General features: G+C 44.4%; 1 pseudogene; it reads right to left on the reverse strand.

Annotated features, from left to right (window-relative positions):
* Positions 1 to 17,234: 17,234 nt before the first annotated feature.
* LOC126210367 (5S ribosomal RNA) lies at positions 17,235 to 17,352 on the reverse strand (annotated as a pseudogene).
* Positions 17,353 to 19,108: the final 1,756 nt, after the last annotated feature.

Genomic DNA, 19,108 nt, shown 5'->3' on the forward strand with positions numbered 1-19,108 from the left:
TAGAAATGTAATATTGCAATTTTTCATATGTGGTATCCTCCATGTGCCTGCCCAAAAATATTGCAAACCCCCTCGTCCTTATGGATGCAACGTTCTTTTTTTTTTTTTTTTCGATGGTGATTCACAGTGACTAGTGTGATCATAAGAACCACTCAGTAAGAAAAAGTGTGGAAATTTTTAGAAGTGTGAAATATTACCCATAGACACAACAGGAAACGGAGGAGCGACGCGTCAGGTAAGTATTCTCCGTGTTGTGGGACGTCGTCGTGAGTATAAATAGAGACGTGACGATGCGCCGCAGCACGACGGCGAGAATGACCGATGGGGAGGGTGGCGGCGTCTTCTTTAGCGGCCCTGGAGAGGGCTGTAGGAGAGGCGCCGGCCCGAACTGCATCCGTCAGAGGGGCGGCGCTGGAGCGCGGCCAAGGCGCGCCACTTTGCCGGCCATACAGCAGCAGCAGTCCCCCCTTCCTCCCTCCCACACCGTCCCCCCCCCCCACCCACCCACCCACTGGTGCTGTCAGAAGCGGCGTCGGGAAGCGGAGCGGCCGCCACGCCCCACATCGCCGTCCGGCGCTCAGCCGACTGAGAGCGGCGAGGCTCGGGTGGCGCCAGCTCTCGCACACACCCTATTATTTGCATTGAACCATCACAGCTTTCTATACCTTTTTTATGAATGAGTTAATCGAGATGTACGAGAGCTTTTTTTTCAACCTCCGATTGGCTGTAAATAAAAGAAAAATGTACAGAAAATAGTAATTTTATTACCAAAAGTACAGTAAAGTCTTAACTTATTCTTCTACATAGTCGCCATAACGATTGAGGCACTTGTCATACCGTGACACGAGCTTTTCGATGCCTTCCTCAAAGAATGTTGCCGCCAGTGAGGACAGGTAAGTCTTGACGGCGTCCTGAAGTTCTTCGTTAGTAGCAAAGCGCTGCCCACCTAACCGTGACTTCAGTTCTCGGAACAGGTGATAATCACTTGGTGCTAGGACCGGGCTGTACGGTGGATGTTCAAAAACATTGACGTTAAGTTTCACAATAAACTTCCTTGGTTATCGCTGTAGCTTGCTCCATAGAGTCCACCAGCAGCACTCCTTTATGGTCCCAAAACACAGTGGGCATTGTTTTTCTTTTCATCAGTGAATGTTTAAACTTTTTTGGCTTGCTTGGGGAAGCTGTGTGCATCCACTGCTGTGATTGTTCCTTTGCTTCAGGATTGTCATAGAGGACCCACATTTCACCGCCAGTAACAATCGACTTCAAAAAAACGTTTCCCTCATTGGCATAACGTGTGAGAAACAATAATGCTGATGCCATCCTTTGCGTTTTGTGGTCGGTACTTACAAGGGAACCTCCCCATCGCACCCCCCTCAGATTTAGTTATAAGTTGGCACAGTGGATAGGCCTTGAAAAACTGAACACAGATCAATCGAGTAAACAGGAAGAAGTTGTGTGGAAGTATGAAAAAATAAGCAAAATATACAAACTGGGTCGTCCATGTGTAATATAAGCAATAATAAGGGCAGCGTGAGATGAGGAGCGCCGTGGTCCCGTTGTTAGCGTGAACAGCTGCGGAACGAGAGGTCTTTGGTTCAAATCTTCACTCGACCGAAAATTTTAACTTTTTATTTTCAGTTTATGTGACAAACTCTTATGTTTTCATCACTTTTTTTGGAGTGATTATTACATCCACAAGAAAACCTAAATCGGGCAAGGTAGAAGAATCTTTTTACCCATTCGCCAAGTGTACTAGTTAGGTGGGTCGACAACATATTCCTGTCATGTGACGCACATGCTGTCACCAGTGTCGTATAGAATATATCAGACGTGTTTTCCTGTGGAGGAATCGGTTGACCTATGACCTTGCGATCAAATGTTTTCGGTTCCCATTGGAGAGGCACGTCCTTTCGTCAACTAATCGCACGGTTTTGCGGTGCGGTCGCAAAACACAGACACTAAACTTATTACAGTGAACAGAGACGTCAATGAACGAACGGACAGATCATAATTTTGCGAAAATAAAGAAAGCAAAATTTTCAGTTGAGGGCAGATTTGAACTAAAGATCTCTCATTCCGCAGCTGTTCACCCTAACCACGGGACCACGGCGCTCCTCACCTCAGATTGCCCTTGATATTGCCTAACTTAGGCATGGACGACCCAGTTTGTATATTTTGCTTATTTTTTCATAGTTCCACACAACTTCTTCCTGTTTTCTCGATTGATCTGTGTTCAGTTTTTCAAGGCCTATCCACTGTGCCAACTTATAACTAAATCTGATGGGGGTGCGGTGGGGATGTTCCCTTGTTAGCATTTTTGGGATCCAACGTGCACACTATTTCTGATAGCCTAGGTCTCGAGTCTCAATTGTGTACAAAGCAGACCTTGAAATGTCTGGAAATTCATCAGACAGTTAGCTAATTGTAAACCTTCGTTTGCATCTCACTGCCTGATCGACACGCTCAACGAGGCCTACAGCGGCGACAGACTTGCGACCTTGTCCACCTTCATCATGGACGTCTGTTCGTCCTTCTTTAAATTTTTGACACCATTCCCGAAGACTACCATCACTCATTACGTTGTTACCATACACGTTGCTCATTCTGCGATGGATTTCCGCAGCACTACATCCTTCTGCTTGCAGAAAACAGATTACACTTCGTAACTCACATTTGGCGGGAGCATCGAGCGTAGTGGCCATGTTTACACGGACGTGGGGCAGCTGCGCAATCGCATGACGTACAGGTCCAGCCCCTCCCTACCTCTTACTTGCTTAGATGGACGATCGGAGGTTGAAAAAAAAAAAAAAAAAAAAAAAACAGCCCACGTACATCCGAGTGCTGTAATGGAATGGAACACGTATCTAAGGAGACAAGCTTACTGTCAGGTGCTGTGCTTACGCTCGGAAGATGTGAGGACGGCTGCTGGAGCGGAAAAGTTGATCAGCCTGGCCGGTCGAGATTTTCAAGAGACGCTGTAGGTCTCTGTGAATGGGCAGGTGGTGTGCGGCCTTACGGCAAGAAAAGGGAATAAAAGTGAGATAGTGTTAACACTTTCATCCTTCTTTACCTCCTCTGCATTACTGCAGATGACGTGTCACTGAGCACATTTGTACTGTGCATGCAGTACACGTGAGGTGCCTAGTTGTTTCCACTGCCCTGTGTGGAAAACATAAGTTCTTGTACACTTCACTAACCTGCTGTCTTCATGATGATGATGTCCTCAGCACAGAAAACAGCACGCAGGTCGTGGATTCTTTTTCTTGAGGCTGAAATTAACTTCGCAAGGAACAGTTGCTACAAATAAACTATAACTCATTTGGGATTCCACTCGCGTTTTTATTGATACAGACACGACAAACTATTCTTGATCACAACGTATTGAACATATCTTTCCACAGTCATTATATCTGGCTAAAATAACATGAATTACATCCTGCCACAGACAACATGTCTGTCTACTGGAACCGTCAGAACTGGAGAATAAAATTACACGAATCGAATACTACCATTACAGACAACATGACTGTACCTAGCGACGGTCGGAACTGTAGTAAATAAAATTGGATGAAACAAATACTGCTATAACAGACAACATGTCTGTCCACTGGAACGGTCAGAACTGGAGAGCCGGACTGCCCGAGACACTTCGGCCGCCAAGTCAGCAAGGCGTGACCCTAACGCCACCGAAGTGCATCGGCAGTAGTATCGTCAGTCTTTTGTTTTAGTAATACTTTGATTTTAATAATTTTGAAATGACTGATTGATAGCTGGCTGTTGAGAGATGTTTATTTAAAAAAATGAAGTAATTTGGATGACAGGTTTAATAGCAACTAAAGTTTAACGTTTTTGCGCCCTACCGCCGAACACAGCAGCCAATCACAGAGCAACAGCATCATGCAGGCGGTCTTTCTCACGGGAATGGTACCGAATCTAACATCTGTCACCTGTACTTATACCACACTGCGTCATCTCTATGCATCTCCACTGTCCTGGGAATAGCTTCCTGGAGCCTAATATGATGGCTGAATAAGCCAGAAATATTACAGCCTGACGGATTTTACCGACGTGGAGGCGCCAGGCGTAACCGTTCATCGCATGGGAGTGGGGGTGGGGCCTCGATAGCCTGGACGACTTTGGGCGCATAAAAAATGCCAGTCTCTGCGAAAAACTGAGCCAGCGAATCACAGTCCTGCATTTAAGTTGTGTATTTTACATACAATATGAAAATTGCTTCACAAATCCAGAAAAGTTATTAAAATGGATGTATGTATGTACTTCCGTATGAAGGTTGTTCGGAAAGTAAGGAACGATCGGTCAAGAAATGGAAACCACAATGAAAATCCGATCAAACTTTGCGCAGATACAGGGTGTTTCAAAAATGACCGGTATATTTGAAACGGCAATAAAAACTAAACGAGCAGCAATAGAAATACACCGTTTGTTGCAATATGCTTGGGACAACAGTACATTTTCAGGCGGACAAACTTTCGAAATTACAGTAGTTACAATTTTCAACAACAGATGGCGCTGCGGTCTGGGCAACTCCATAGTACGATATTTTCCACATATCCACCATGCGTAGCAATAATATGGCGTAGTCTCTGAATGAAATCACCCGAAACCTTTGACAACGTGTCTGGCGGAATGGCTTCACATGCAGATGAGATGTACTGCTTCAGCTGTTCAATTGTTTCTGGATTCTAGCGGTACACCTGGTCTTTCAAGTGTCCCCACAGAAAGAAGTCACAGGGGTTCATGTCTGGCGAATAGGGAGGCCAATCCACGCCGCCTCCTGTATGTTTCGGATAGCCCAAAGCAATCACACGATCATCGAAATATTCATTCAGGAAATTAAAGACGTCGGCCGTGCGATGTGCCCGGGCACCATCTTGCATAAACCACGAGGTGTTCGCAATGTCGTCTAAGGCAGTTTGTACCGTCACAAATTCACGAAGAATGTCCAGATAGCGTGATGCAGTAATCGTTTCGGATCTGAAAAATGGGCCAATGATTCCTTTGGAAGAAATGGCGGCCCAGACCAGTACTATTTGAGGATGCAGGGACGATGGGACTGCAATATGGGGCTTTTCGGTTCCCCATATGCGCCAGTTCTGTTTATTGACGAAGCCGTCCAGGTAAAATAAGCTTCGTCCGTAAACCAAATGCTGCCCACATGCATATCGCCGTCATCAATCCTGTGCACTATATCGTTAGCGAATGTCTCTCGTGCAGCAATGGTAGCGGCGCTGAGGGGTTGCCGCGTTTGAATTTTGTATGGATAGAGGCGTAAACTCTGGCGCATGAGACGATACGTGGACATTGGCGTCATTTGGACCGCAGCTGCAACACGGCGAACGGAAACCCGAGGCCGCTGTTGGATCACCTGCTGCACTAGCTGCGCGTTGCCCTCTGTGGTTGCTGTACGCGGTCGCCCTGCGTTTCCAGCACGTTCATCCGTCACGTTCCCAGTCCGTTGAAATGTTTCAAACAGATCCTTTATTGTATCGCTTTTCGGTCCTTTGGTTACATTAAACCTCCGTTGAAAACTTCGTCTTGTTGCAACAACACTGTGTTCTAGGCGGTGGAATTCCAACACCAGAAAAATCCTCTGTTCTAAGGAATAAACCATATTGTCTACAGCACACTTGCACGTTGTGAACAGCACACGCTTACAGCAGAAAGACGACGTACAGAATGGCGCACCCACAGACTGCGTTGTCTTCTATATCTTTCACATCACTTGCAGCGCCATCTGTTGTTGAAAATTGTAACTACTGTAATTTCGAAAGTTTGTCCGCCTGAAAATGTACTGTTGTCCCAAGCATATTGCAACAAACGGTGTATTTCTATCGCTGCTCGTTTAGTTTTTATTGCCGTTTCAAATATACCGGTCATTTTTGAAACACCCTGTATGTAGGGCACTGTCTCTAGTATGTCTGTGTAGCGTAGATGCAACCCCACATAGCATAACTGCCATTCGTTTTCTTCTTCGTGACGTTTCTCGACCGCCCTCTGCAGAAGCAGTGAAGATGCTCCTGCTATATTTCCGGTGGCAAGAGTTTGATCACCCATAATACAGCCCGCAGTCGGCTCCCCCTGGGTTTCATCTCTGCTGACATGAACTGCTCGCTATGAAGACGACATATTGGCACAGACAGACAGCTGGAGACAAGAGTAGAGAATAGGCAGAGAGCATAGGTGCTGCCTTCTATGACGTGGATATTCAAAAGTTGATACAACGCTACCACAAACGTCTAAGTCGGAGCGGAGACTATATAGAGAAGTAGCTGGAAGGTGCGGTTAACTGAAGCAAATAAAACAGTTTTGATTTTCACGTTTCCATTCCACGACCGATCAGACCTTACTTTCCGAATAGCCCTCGTAAAACTGCTTCCTAAATCCATACAAATTATTAAAATGGATGTACGTACTTATGTATAAGGCTGTAATGGAATGGAAAACGTATCTAAGGAGACAAGCTTACTGTCAGGTGCCGTGCTTGCGCTCAAAGATGTCCTGAGGGCAGGTGCTGGAGCGGAAAAGTTGATCAGCCTCGCTGGTCGAGATTTTCAAGAGACGCTGTAGGTCTCTGTAATGGGCAGGTGGACCGCTGGACCGATTCCAGCCAAACCTGGTACACATATCATTTACTATCTTAAAAGAATCAGAGCAGAGGTAAGAACCACCCACCTATCAAAGGGGTGGGAGTGGGGCGCGAAAGCCAGTGTAGCCCACGATGCGAGAATACCCATGCTTTCGTTATCCAGTACTTGAGAATGAGAGCACTCAGAGACTTCCAATAAACTTTACACGTCATTCCAAACCTTAACGAAACTTCCTCCCACTGACCCCCCCCCCCCCCCCCCCCGCGCAAAATGATTTTGCATTTTGCTTTTTCATTGAGTAAATCTGTTACGCAGAATACGCAAAGGAACTTGCCCCCCTTCTTGCAGCGGTGTACCGTAGGTCTCTAGAAGAGCGTAGCATTCCAAAGGATTGGAAAAGGGCAAAGGTCATCCCCGTTTTCAAGAAGGGACGTCGAAGAAATGTGCAGAACTATAGACCTATACTTCTAACGTCGATCAGTTGTAGAATTCTGGAACACGTATTATGTTCGAGTATAGTGACTTTTCTGGAGACTAGAAATCTACTCTGTAGGAATCAGCATGGGTTTCGAAAAAAACGGTCGTGTGAAACCCAACTCGCGCTATTCGTCCACGAGACTCAGATGGCCATAGACACGGGTTCACAGGTAGATGCCTTGTTTTTTGACTTCCGCAAGGCGTTCGATACAGTTCCCCACAGTCGTTTAATGTACAAAGTAAGAGCATATGGGCTATCAGACCAATTGTGTGATTGGATTGAAGAGTTCCTAGATAACAGAACGGAGCATGTCATTCTCAATGGAGAGAAGTCTTCCGAAGTAAGAGTGATTTCAGGTGTGCCGCAGGGGAGTGTCATAGGACCGTTGCTATTCACAATATACATTAATGACCTTGTGGATGACATCGAAAGTTCACTGAGGCTTTTGCGGATGATGCTGTGGTGTATCGAGAGGTTGTAACAATGTAAAATTGTACTGAAATGCAGGAGGATCTGCAGAGAATTGACGCATGGTGCAGGGAATGGCAATTGAATCTCAATGTAGACAAGTGTAATGTGCTGCGAATACATAGAAAGATAGATCCCTTATCATTTAGCTACAAAATAGCAGGTCAGCAACTGGAAGCAGTTAATTCCATAAATTATCTGGGAGTACGCATTAGGAGTGATTTAAATTGGAATGATCATATAAAGTTGATCGTCGGTAAAGCAGATGCCAGACTGAGATTCATTAGAAGAATCCTAAGGAAATGCAATCCGAAAACAAAGGAAGTAGGTTACAGTACGCTTGTTCGCCCACTGCTTGAATACTGCTCAGCAGTGTGGGATCCGTACCAGATAGGGTTGATAGAAGAGATAGAGAAGATCCAACGGAGAACAGCGCGCTTCGTTACAGGATCATTTAGTAATCGCGAAAGCGTTACGGAGCCGGCCGCTGGTGGCAGAGCGGTTCTGGCGCTACAGTCTGGAACCGCGCGACCGCTACGGTCGCAGGTTCGAATCCTGCCTCGGGCACGGATGTGTGTGTTGTCCTTAGGTTAGTTAGGTTTAAGTAGTTCTAAGTTCTAGGGGACTTATGACCTCAGCAGTTGAGTCCCATAGTGCTCAGAGCCATTTGAACCATTTGAGCGTTACGGAGATGATAGATAAACTCCAGTGGAAGACTCTGCAGGAGAGACGCTCAGTAGCTCGGTACGGGCTTTTGTTAAAGTTTCGAGAACATACCTTCACAAAAGCATACCGACAATCTTTCTCTCCACGAACAATACGAGACTGGAATAGAAGGGAGAACCGATAGAGGTACTCAGGGTACCCTCCGCCACACACCGTCAGGTGGCTTGCGGAGTATGGATGTAGATGTAGATGTAGATGTCACATGAAGCATGACATTTAAATTTATTATTTCTTTACTACTACCTGTATTCGTGACACATTTTCCAGGCAGTATTCCCGTATACCGTTGAACGAACCAGAAAAGTTACATCGTTGCATGACACTTAGGTCAGGAGATACGACGTCGTAAACAGTGAATGCGTGAAAAACTACTGCATCATTGAAGACGTTTGAATTTATCACTTTGTTGCTACGAACTTTATTCGCAACACATTTCTCAGGCAGTATTCACATATGCCACTAACTGTACCTACAACACGGTTCAGGAGATATGACGTCAAATAGAGATATACCAGAAACTGCCGCATCATGCGTGAAGTTTAATTTATTACTTCTTTACTACTAAATCTGTTCACAACAAATTTCACCGACCCTAGGCTTGGTATAACACTCGCATGCTAACGTCAAAATTCAAATGGTTCAGATGGCTCTGAGCACTGTGAGACTTAACATCTGAGGTCGTCAGTCCCCTAGACTTAGAGCTACTTGAACCTAACTAACCTAAGGACATCGCACACAGCCATGCCCGAGGCAGGATTCGAACCTGCATCCGTAGCAGCAGCGCGGTTCCGAACTGAAGCGCCTAGAACCATTCGGCCACAACGGCCGGCGCTAATGACACAAACTAATGTTACGCTCTGGGAGGATTTTTAATTTTGACCCTGCGTGTGTCTAATGGATGAAGGTATCGGACAGTAATTTTGAATATATTGCAATTAATAGAAAAACTGAACAGGCTTTAACTTTGGGGTTCTATGAAAGTAGGAAAGTTCATACGAATGAAACAATAAACGGCCGCCAGGCCAATTAGGCACATTAATTTCAAATATTATGTTCAAGAAAAATGGATATTAATTGTTGTAGTGACTCTCATTAAGACACCCTTTGAATAGCACACTGGATACACAGGAATACAGGGCAACCTAAGTTGTGTGTAGCAGTAGTTACCATTATTGCACAAACCAGTAATCATAAAAAGCAAATTGTACCAAACTCATAGTAATAACAGTTACAACCACTATCATTAAGTGACTCAGTATTGAGATGTTACTTCAGGAAGCACCGAACTAAAGTTGGACATGGAGGGGCTTCTGCTTAACAGACATATAAATACCATAAATAAAATTAAGTAACTCCACAATTACACTGTTTATACTCCCATCTATAGACATATATCAGATTTCTTTAGTAATGATAATATTCCAATTATTTTTCTAATATGAGAAGAATGTGGTGGGGACCCATAAACAGATACTGTATCACCAGCCAAACTCTTATGATTACTTCAGTAGTAAGATTCAATTCAACTAAACTTAATTCTTAGCCTCACTTGCAATAGCTTATGTTTTTATTTTTTCAAAGTAAATTGTTCAACATTGAGCTCAAATAACTTCAAAAGAATCGTTCATGATAGCAATCAAGGCTAAATTATGTTTCAAAAAAGTTTTACTTATGTGCCTTTTTCATCACCTGTGAAGCAAGTATTTAGACAGCAACATTTACACAGTCTGGCACTGAATTCTTGCACATTTAATACACAGAAATAAATTACTAGTTTGTTTGAAACAGGATACTCGGTTTTCTGAACGTTTAGGAGGGGATCCTGCATAGGTTCACGATTAGGATAAAAGATACGGTTCTAAACACAGGATTATAGCACTTGGATTATTATTAAATCACACAAATTAACTTGTCCATGCTCTGATACATATCTGTATGCATGAAGTTGGTGGAGCAGTGGCGACGTAGTTTCTTCTTGGAGACGGATTTTTAACGTGTTAGAGCCATTCCTTATTGCCGAGAGTACCATGCAACAGCCAAATCCACATCCGAGGCGAAATTCCTTGCAAAACTTCTTCCAATGGCCTCCCTTGCCATCCTCGATGTATACCGTGCAGCGGCTAGCCACTGTCTGCGTACCGTTCCCACCAAGGAGCCGCCCAGTTCGACCGATAAAACCACCTTTTACATCGCTCCAAGCCACTTCCGCTGCGGAGGGACTTCCCTACATTTATGTTATACAATACAAGTGGCCTAAGCATGAACCAGCTTCCAATATACAATGTTTTCTTCATAAACATAAATCTATTATAAAATTTCATTACTTTAAACATTATTTAGTTTTTCCATACATAAAATACAAACTTTATATTTCCTGTCACAAATCAATGACCTTAAGTAACAAAGAACAAATACTTCATAATCACAGGTACACATTTACATAGTATAAACCTACTTCTAATCGATATAGGTGTTACAATGGATCTAAATGCAAAATTATATCATTGTGCAGCCCATAGTTCAAGAGATAGAACTTCATAAGCATTAGGATGCTTGAAAATTGAACTCAGGACAAAATTCGCTAGCCATAAAGGTCAAAATGTGTGCAAATACTCACGAAATATGTTACATATACGTGAAATATATCTGACACGTTCATACGTAAGCAAAACCATCGGTAAAAAGTGCATCTGAAATCCTGCAATGATTTCAATCAAATTTGGCACACATATGAATTACATCAGGAATGAAATACTGTAGGAGTAGGAACCATCAGCCTGCTACTGGGATGAGTGTGATGTGGAGAAAGATGGGAGGACAAGGAGATGAACAGTCGCTGATGGGAAAGGAGGAGATATGCACAGGTAGGAGGAAGAGATGGACAGGAAAAGGTGAGGAGAAAATGGACAGAGAGAGGAGGGAGGAGGGGATGGACAGAGAAGGCAAAGAGGAGGTGATGGACAGTCAGAGGGACGCAGAGATAGGGAGAGAATTGAGAGAGGAGGAGATGAACAGATAGAAGGGTAGGAGGAAATGGACAGAGAAAGGGAATAGTAGGAGAGGGACAGAGAGAGAGATGAGAGGAAGGGGTTGACACAAAAAGGAAAGGGGAGGCAATGAACAGGGAGGATATGGACAGAGAGGATGAGGAAACTGGCAAAGAGATGGTGAGGAAGAGATGAAATTAGAGGGTGGAGGAGGAAATTGACTGAGGAAGGAGGTGGAGATGGGAAGAGAGGGAAGCAAGAGGAACTGGAATAAGAATGGGGGATGAAGGAGGTAGACAGAGAGAAAGGGTTGTCGATATGAACAGGGAAGGGGAGTGGTGGAGAAGATGGACAGGGGGTCAGATGGAGAGTGGAGGGAGAAGAGGTGGATAAAGAGAGAAGGGATGGGGAGGAGGGGGATGAGGTGGATAGAATGAGGGGGAAGCAGGATATGGACAGAGAGGGGGCAAGAGGAGGTGGACAGAGAGAGGGGGAGGGGTTGGAGGAGATGGACAGAGAAAGAGTGGAGTTGATGGATAGAAACACGTGGGGTTGAGTGGAGAGAGGACGGAGATGAGGGGGATAAAGTGAGAGGGCATGGGTAGAGATGTGGAAGGGTGAGGTGGGTAGAGTGAGGGGGAAGGAGGATATGTGCAGAGAGAGTGCAAGAAGAGATGGATGGAGAGAGGAGGAAGGAAAATATGGACAGAGAGAGATTAGGAGATGGGCTAATAGAAGACTGGAATAAATAAATACCTGGGGAACGCCAGCTTTCTTAGCTAGTTCTACATATAGTTGGTGAGAATCAGTCTCCCTCGAAGTCATCTGGAAAAATTAAATAATCTTTCAAAGCCGTAGCTGCTGTAAAATGATATTAAACTTTAAAGTAGTATCCAAGGAAATACCATCCCCTGATTGGTTGGCACAAATATTCGTTATGCGAGGTGGTCTGGAGGCGATACTGATCACAAAAGAAACTTCGTTCTGGACGCTCGACAGCAGCGGACGCCCGAGATTTCTTCATCGGCGCTCACGAGGTGACCGGTTAAGTTTGATTATATTATCGCACAACATTCGCGAGATGTTGTGCATCAGTTACCTTTATCAGATGACGTTGGTTTTTCCTATCCAGGAACAATTCGTAGCCGTTTGAGTGTAGACCAGTGACACCCTTTCCCCGCTTCACCCCTTCTCTTATATATAAAACAGCCTCAACGTATGATTACTTCACAAATGAGTTTATGTGTCAAGTATTTGACATTAAGCATGTAAAACCATCATTGTTGTAGACGAAAAATCCTAATAATGTTGGTTTGATTTGTAAGCGATAAACTGTTTTCCTTCCATTACTTTGTGGGACTGTAAGAGAGAAAAAGTGTAGTGGTAGTCACAAAGTGCTGTCATTATTAGACACGGGATCAGAATATTCCGGGAAATATACACTCCCTTTTAAGAAAAGCTAGTTCCTCAGGTATCTGAATGCTTATGACGTCATATCTCTCGAGTTGCAGCGACGGTGCAGAGCGGCGGGGGCGAGGTACTGTGTCACACCAGTTTACTACTTTCTACCTGTAGCTGTCCGTCGGCGTTCGCGACGTATGTCGGACAAAGCAACTAAAGTGACCTCACAAGTTCGTTGCGGGGTTTGTATTTCCCGTGAGCCCTGTCCTGAACTGTGCGTCGTATAATTATACAATTCTACAGAGCCGTTCAATGTCATACGTGGTTGCTCTCTGCAAAATCAGATTCAAGTAAAGTTAGTACTAAAGAAATAACAAATTAAAGCGTCATACCTGATGCTGCCCCCCCATGAACCATGGACCTTGCCGTTGGTGGGGAGGCTTGCGTGCCTCAGCGATACAGATGGCCGTACCGTAGGTGCAACCACAACGGAGGGGTATCTGTTGAGAGGCCAGACAAACATGTGGTTCCTGAAGAGGGGCAGCAGCCTTTTCAGTAGTTGCAGGGGCAACAGTCTGGATGATTGACTGATCTGGCCTTGTAACATTAACCAAAACGGCCTTGCTGTGCTGGTACTGCGAACGGCTGAAAGCAAGGGGAAACTACAGCCGTAATTTTTCCCGAGGACATGCAGCTCTACTGTATGATTAAATGATGATGGCGTCCTCTTGGGTAAAATATTCCGGAGGTAAAATAGTCCCCCATTCGGATCTCCGGGGGGGGCTACTCAAGAGGACGTCGTTATCAGGCGAAAGAAAACTGGCGTTCTACGGATCGGAGCGTGGAATGTCAGATCACTTAATCGGGCAGGTAGGTTAGAAAATTTGAAAAGGGAAATGGATAGGTTAAAGTTAGATGTAGTGGGAATTAGTGAAGTTCGGTGGCAGGAGGAACAAGACTTTTGGTCAGGTGATTACAGGGTTATAAATACAAAATCAAATAGGGGTAATGCAGGAGTAGGTTTAATAATGAATAAAAAAATAGGAGTGCGGGTTAGCTACTACAAACAGCATAGTGAACGCATTATTGTGGCCAAGATAGACACAAAGCCCATGCCTGCTACAGTAGTACAAGTTTATATGCCAACTAGCTCTGCAGATGATGAAGAAATAGATGAAATGTATGACGAGATAAAAGAAATTATTCAGGTAGTGAAGGGAGACGAAAATTTAATAGTCATGGGTGACTGGAATTCATCAGTAGGAAAAGGGAGAGAAGGAAACATAGTAGGTGAATATGGATTGGGGGGAAGGAATGAAAGAGGAAGCCGCCTTGTAGAATTTTGCACAGAGCATAGCTTAATCATAGCTAACACTTGGTTCAAGAATCATGAAAGGAGGCTGTATACATGGAAGAAGCCTGGAGATACTGACAGGTTTCAGATAGATTATATAATGGTAAGACAGAGATTTAGGAACCAGGTTTTAAATTGCAAGACATTTCCTGGGGCAGATGTGGATTCTGACCACAATCTATTGGTTATGAACTGCAGATTGAAACTGAAGAAACTGCAAAAAGGTGGGAATTTAAGGAGATGGGACCTGGATAAACTGAAAGAACCAGAGGTTGTAGAGAGTTTCAGGGAGAGCATAAGGGAACAATTGACAGGAATGGGGGAAAGAAAGACAGTAGAAGAAGAATGGGTAGCTCTGAGGGATGAAGTGGTGAAGGCAGCAGACGATCAAGTAGGTAAAAAGACGAGGGCTAATAGAAATCCTTGGGTAACAGAAGAAATATTGAATTTAATTGATGAAAGGAGAAAATATAAAAATGCAGTAAATGAAGCAGGCAAAAAGGAATACAAACGTCTCAAAAATGAAATCGACAGGAAGTGCAAAATGGCTAAGCAGGGATGGCTAGAGGACAAATGTAAGGATGTAGAGGCTTGTCTCACTAGGGGTAAGATAGATACTGCCTACAGGAAAATTAAAGAGACCTTTGGAGAGAAGAGAACCACTTGTATGAATATCAAGAGCTCAGATGGCAACCCAGTTCTAAGCAAAGAAGGGAAGGCAGAAAGGTGGAAGGAGTATATAGAGGGTTTATACAAGGGCGATGTACTTGAGGACAATATTATGGAAATGGAAGAGGATGTAGATGAAGACGAAATGGGAGATAAGATACTGCGTGAAGAGTTTGACAGAGCACTGAAAGACCTGAGTCGAAACAAGGCCCCGGGAGTAGACAACATTCCATTAGAACTACTGATAGCCTCGGGAGAGCCAGTCATGACAAAACTCTACCATCTGGTGAGCACGATGTATGAGACAGGCGAAATACCCTCAGACTTCAAGAAGAATATAATAATTCCAATCCCAAAGAAAGCAGGTGTTGACAGATGTGAAAATTACCGAACTATCAGTTTAATAAGTCACAGCTGCAAAATACTAACGCGAATTCTTTACAGACGAATGGAAAAACTGGTAGAAGCCGACCTAGGGGAAGATCAGTTTGGATTCCGTAGAAATGTTGGAACACGTGAGGCAATACTGACCCTACGACTTGTCTTGGAAGAAAGATTAAGAAAAGGCAAACCTACGTTTCTAGCATTTGTAGACTTAGAGAAAGCTTTTGACAATGTTGACTGGAATACTCTCTTTCAAATTCTGAAGGTGGCAGGGGTAAAATACAGGGAGCGAAAGGCTATTTACAATTTGTACAGAAACCAGATGGCAGTTATAAGAGTCGAGGGGCATGAAAGGGAAGCAGTGGTTAGGAAAGGAGTGAGACAGGGTTGTAGCCTCTCCCCGATGTTATTCAATCTGTATATTGAGCAAGCAGTAAAGGAAACAAAAGAAAAATTCGGAGTAGGTATTAAAATTCATGGAGAAGAAGTAAAAACTTTGAGGTTCGCCGATGACATTGTAATTCTGTCAGAGACAGCAAAGGACTTGGAAGAGCAGTTGAACGGAATGGACAGTGTCTTGAAAGGAGGATATAAGATGAACATCAACAAAAGCAAAACAAGGATAATGGAATGTGGTCGAATTAATTCGGGTGATGCTGAGGGAATTAGATTAGGAAATGAGACACTTAAAGTAGTAAAGGAGTTTTGCTATTTAGGGAGTAAAATAACCGATGATGGTCGAAGTAGAGAGGATATAAAATGTAGACTGGCAATGGCAAGGAAAGCGTTTCTCAAGAAGAGAAATTTGTTAACATCGAGTATAGATTTAGGTGTCAGGAAGTCGTTTCTGAAAGTATTTGTATGGAGTGTAGCCATGTATGGAAGTGAGACATGGACGATAACTAGTGTGGACAAGAAGAGAATGCCGGCCGAAGTGGCCGTGCGGTTAAAGGCGCTGCAGTCTGGAACCGCAAGACCGCTACGGTCGCAGGTTCGAATCCTGCCTCGGGCATGGATGTTTGTGATGTCCTTAGGTTAGTTAGGTTTAACTAGTTCTAAGTTCTAGGGGACTAATGACCTCAGCAGTTGAGTCCCATAGTGCTCAGAGCCAAGAAGAGAATAGAAGCTTTCGAAATGTGGTGCTACAGAAGAATGCTGAAGATAAGGTGGGTAGATCACGTAACTAATGAGGAGGTATTGAATAGGATTGGGGAGAACAGAAGTTTGTGGCACAACTTGACTAGAAGAAGGGATCGGTTGGTAGGACATGTTTTGAGGCATCAAGGGATCACACATTTAGCATTGGAGGGCAGCGTGGAGGGTAAAAATCGTAGAGGGAGACCAAGAGATGAATACACTAAGCAGATTCAGAAGGATGTAGGTTGCAGTAGGTACTGGGAGATGAAGAAGCTTGCACAGGATAGAGTAGCATGGAGAGCTGCATCAAACCAGTCTCAGGACTGAAGACCACAACAACAACAACCTGATGCTGACGCTTTATTGCGTGAACAGCGAAAAGTAGCAAGTGATAAGCTTATTTCCTTTCATTATTTTATGGGAGGTGTCAACGAGAAAAAAAATTTCAGAATTCTTTGAAATTATGTCAAGTTTTCCTTAAATTGATATGTTGTCTAATTCTCAAATACAGGATGAGTATACAGTGATCTCCATTGCCAATCTGTTGGTATTTTACCTTCTCTGTTGATTTACTTGAAAAGATGTGTTAGCCACATTCCACTGTAGAGAACACCATAATTCTACTGGGAGCTCTTCGGAGCCAGTGGTTTTATCTGTCTTTATCACCTTCAGAGCAGCTTCGACAAATAGGCAATGTAAATTTCCTTGACAGGTCTTTCACCAGCTGACATGATTGCTGTTGGTGAATGCGGAAATTCCCCGGTGGAAATTTTCTCAAAGTAGCTCCACCAGCATTCTCTTGCTTTCTTCCGTCGACTAGCACTCCGTCGTCGGGCCACGAGTGGCCTACCGGACCATCCGACCGCCATGTCATCCTCAGTGGAGGATGCGGATAGGAGGGGCGTGGGGTCAGCACACCGCTCTCCCGGTCGTTATGGTGGTATTCTTGACCGAAGCCGCTACTATTCGGTCGAGTAGCTCCTCAATTGGCATCACGAGGCTGAGTGCACCCCGAAAAATGGCAACAGCGCATGACGGCCTGGATGGTCACCCATCCAAGTGCCGACCACGCCCGACAGCGCTTAACTTCGGTGATCTGACGGGAACCGGTGTAACCACTGCGGCAAGGCCGTTGCCTTCCGTCGACTAGCAGCTCACCACTTTCGTCGTCGCTGCCGTAAAACTGTTGGCTGTCTTCCGTTTTCCGATGTTTTGATTGGACTAGTCGATAAATCTCACATTCTCCTTCGTGAGTGTTACGTTTCTTGTAGAGATCTGAACACTTGTCTGCTTTCGTGAGTACAATGACCAACTTCGCCTCTCTATGGGCTTGTCTGTAAGCATTCCAACGGGATAGTGTTTTGTCTGATGGAAACTCATGCTTACGTCATCCTGGGCATCGTCATTCCAGAGCCATGTGTCTCTGTTCATCCTTCGTCATCCTGGTTTCATTGTTCGGTAAACAGAGCGTGAAGCCTCATGAGCAGAGATCAATTTAGCCTAGCTAGCTTGGACTGTAGTAATTTCTGTCATAACGTCAGCGTCCTTTCCCTTGAAGTGCCACCATTTGATTTTTTATGGTCCATTTCTGGCAAAGTACCCAGATCTTGGTGGCTTTATTCTAAGCTTACAGATGACTGGTCGGTGTTGCGTTGCGACAGTGTCAAATGGAGCAACTTTCGTGTCTGCCACATCTTCGAGGTTCCGACGTCTTACTATGACATGGTCAATCAGAGTTGCGTTTGATCCACTATAGTATGTGATTAGGTGAGTTTCACGGTTTGTGAACTAGGTGTTCGTTATGACTAGACCATGACTTTCTGCATAATCGGGAATTCGCTGGCCATCATCGTTTTTCTCTCGATAACCAAGTCCACCATAGTCTCATGATCTTTCTTTGTGCGACATGTCGATTTATGTCACCAGCGACGATGAGGTAGTCTAGTCATCTGCTGCGACTTCAGCAGTCTTCTCGTCAAGAAGTGCCCGGAATGTATCTCTGATTTCTGCGGTCGGCCTGGATTGTGGGGTAAAGGCACTGAAGAAGTGAACTTTTCGTTTGTCTGTAATTCGTTATAAAAAACAAAATGTAACCTTCACCAATAACATTTATATTTTCGTCTCACACTCTGTTATCAAAAATTAAATGAAAGAAGTATGAGCTGGCCACTGTGGCAGAGCGGTTCTAGGCGCTTCAGTCCGGAACCGCGCTGCTGCCTCGGTCGCAGGTTCGAATCCTGCCTCTTGTATGGATGTGTGTGATGTTCTTAGGTTAGTTAGGTGTAAGTAATTCTAAGTCTAGGGGACTGATGACCTCAGATGTTAAGTCCCATAGTGCTCAGAGCCATTTGTAAAGAAGAGTAAAAAGCAGCCACCTGCGACGACGCGACAGCATCGGAACCTCCATGAATGTCAGTTTTCAGACGTCTGGGTGAGTTAGATGGCGCAGTACTTACGGCACCGTACCATATTCGTCAGGAATTGGCTTCAAATCCATCATAATCTGTACAGATGCAGACTTCCTCAGTTCCCCGATATAAAACTAGCTACGTACTTGATATTAAAAGTGGTAATCAACAAACAGTCAAAGAGAAGGGGCCGTACTACCTTGGAAGCAAAATACATTCAAGTGCCAAAGAAACTGGTATAGGCAAGCGTATTCAAACATGTAAATAGGCAGAATATGGCACTGTGGTCGGCAAAACCTGTATAAGACAACAAATGTCTGGCGCAGTTGTTAGATAGGTTACTGCTTCTACAATGGCAGGTCATCAAGATTTAAGTGAGTTTGAACGTGGTGTTACAGTCGGCGCTAGAGCGATGGGACACAGAAACTCCGAGGTAACGATGAAGTGTGGATTTTCACGTACGACCATTTCATGAGTGTACCGTG

This window comes from Schistocerca nitens, chromosome 1 (assembly GCF_023898315.1).
Source record: "Schistocerca nitens isolate TAMUIC-IGC-003100 chromosome 1, iqSchNite1.1, whole genome shotgun sequence".
NCBI lineage: Eukaryota > Metazoa > Arthropoda > Insecta > Orthoptera > Acrididae > Schistocerca > Schistocerca nitens.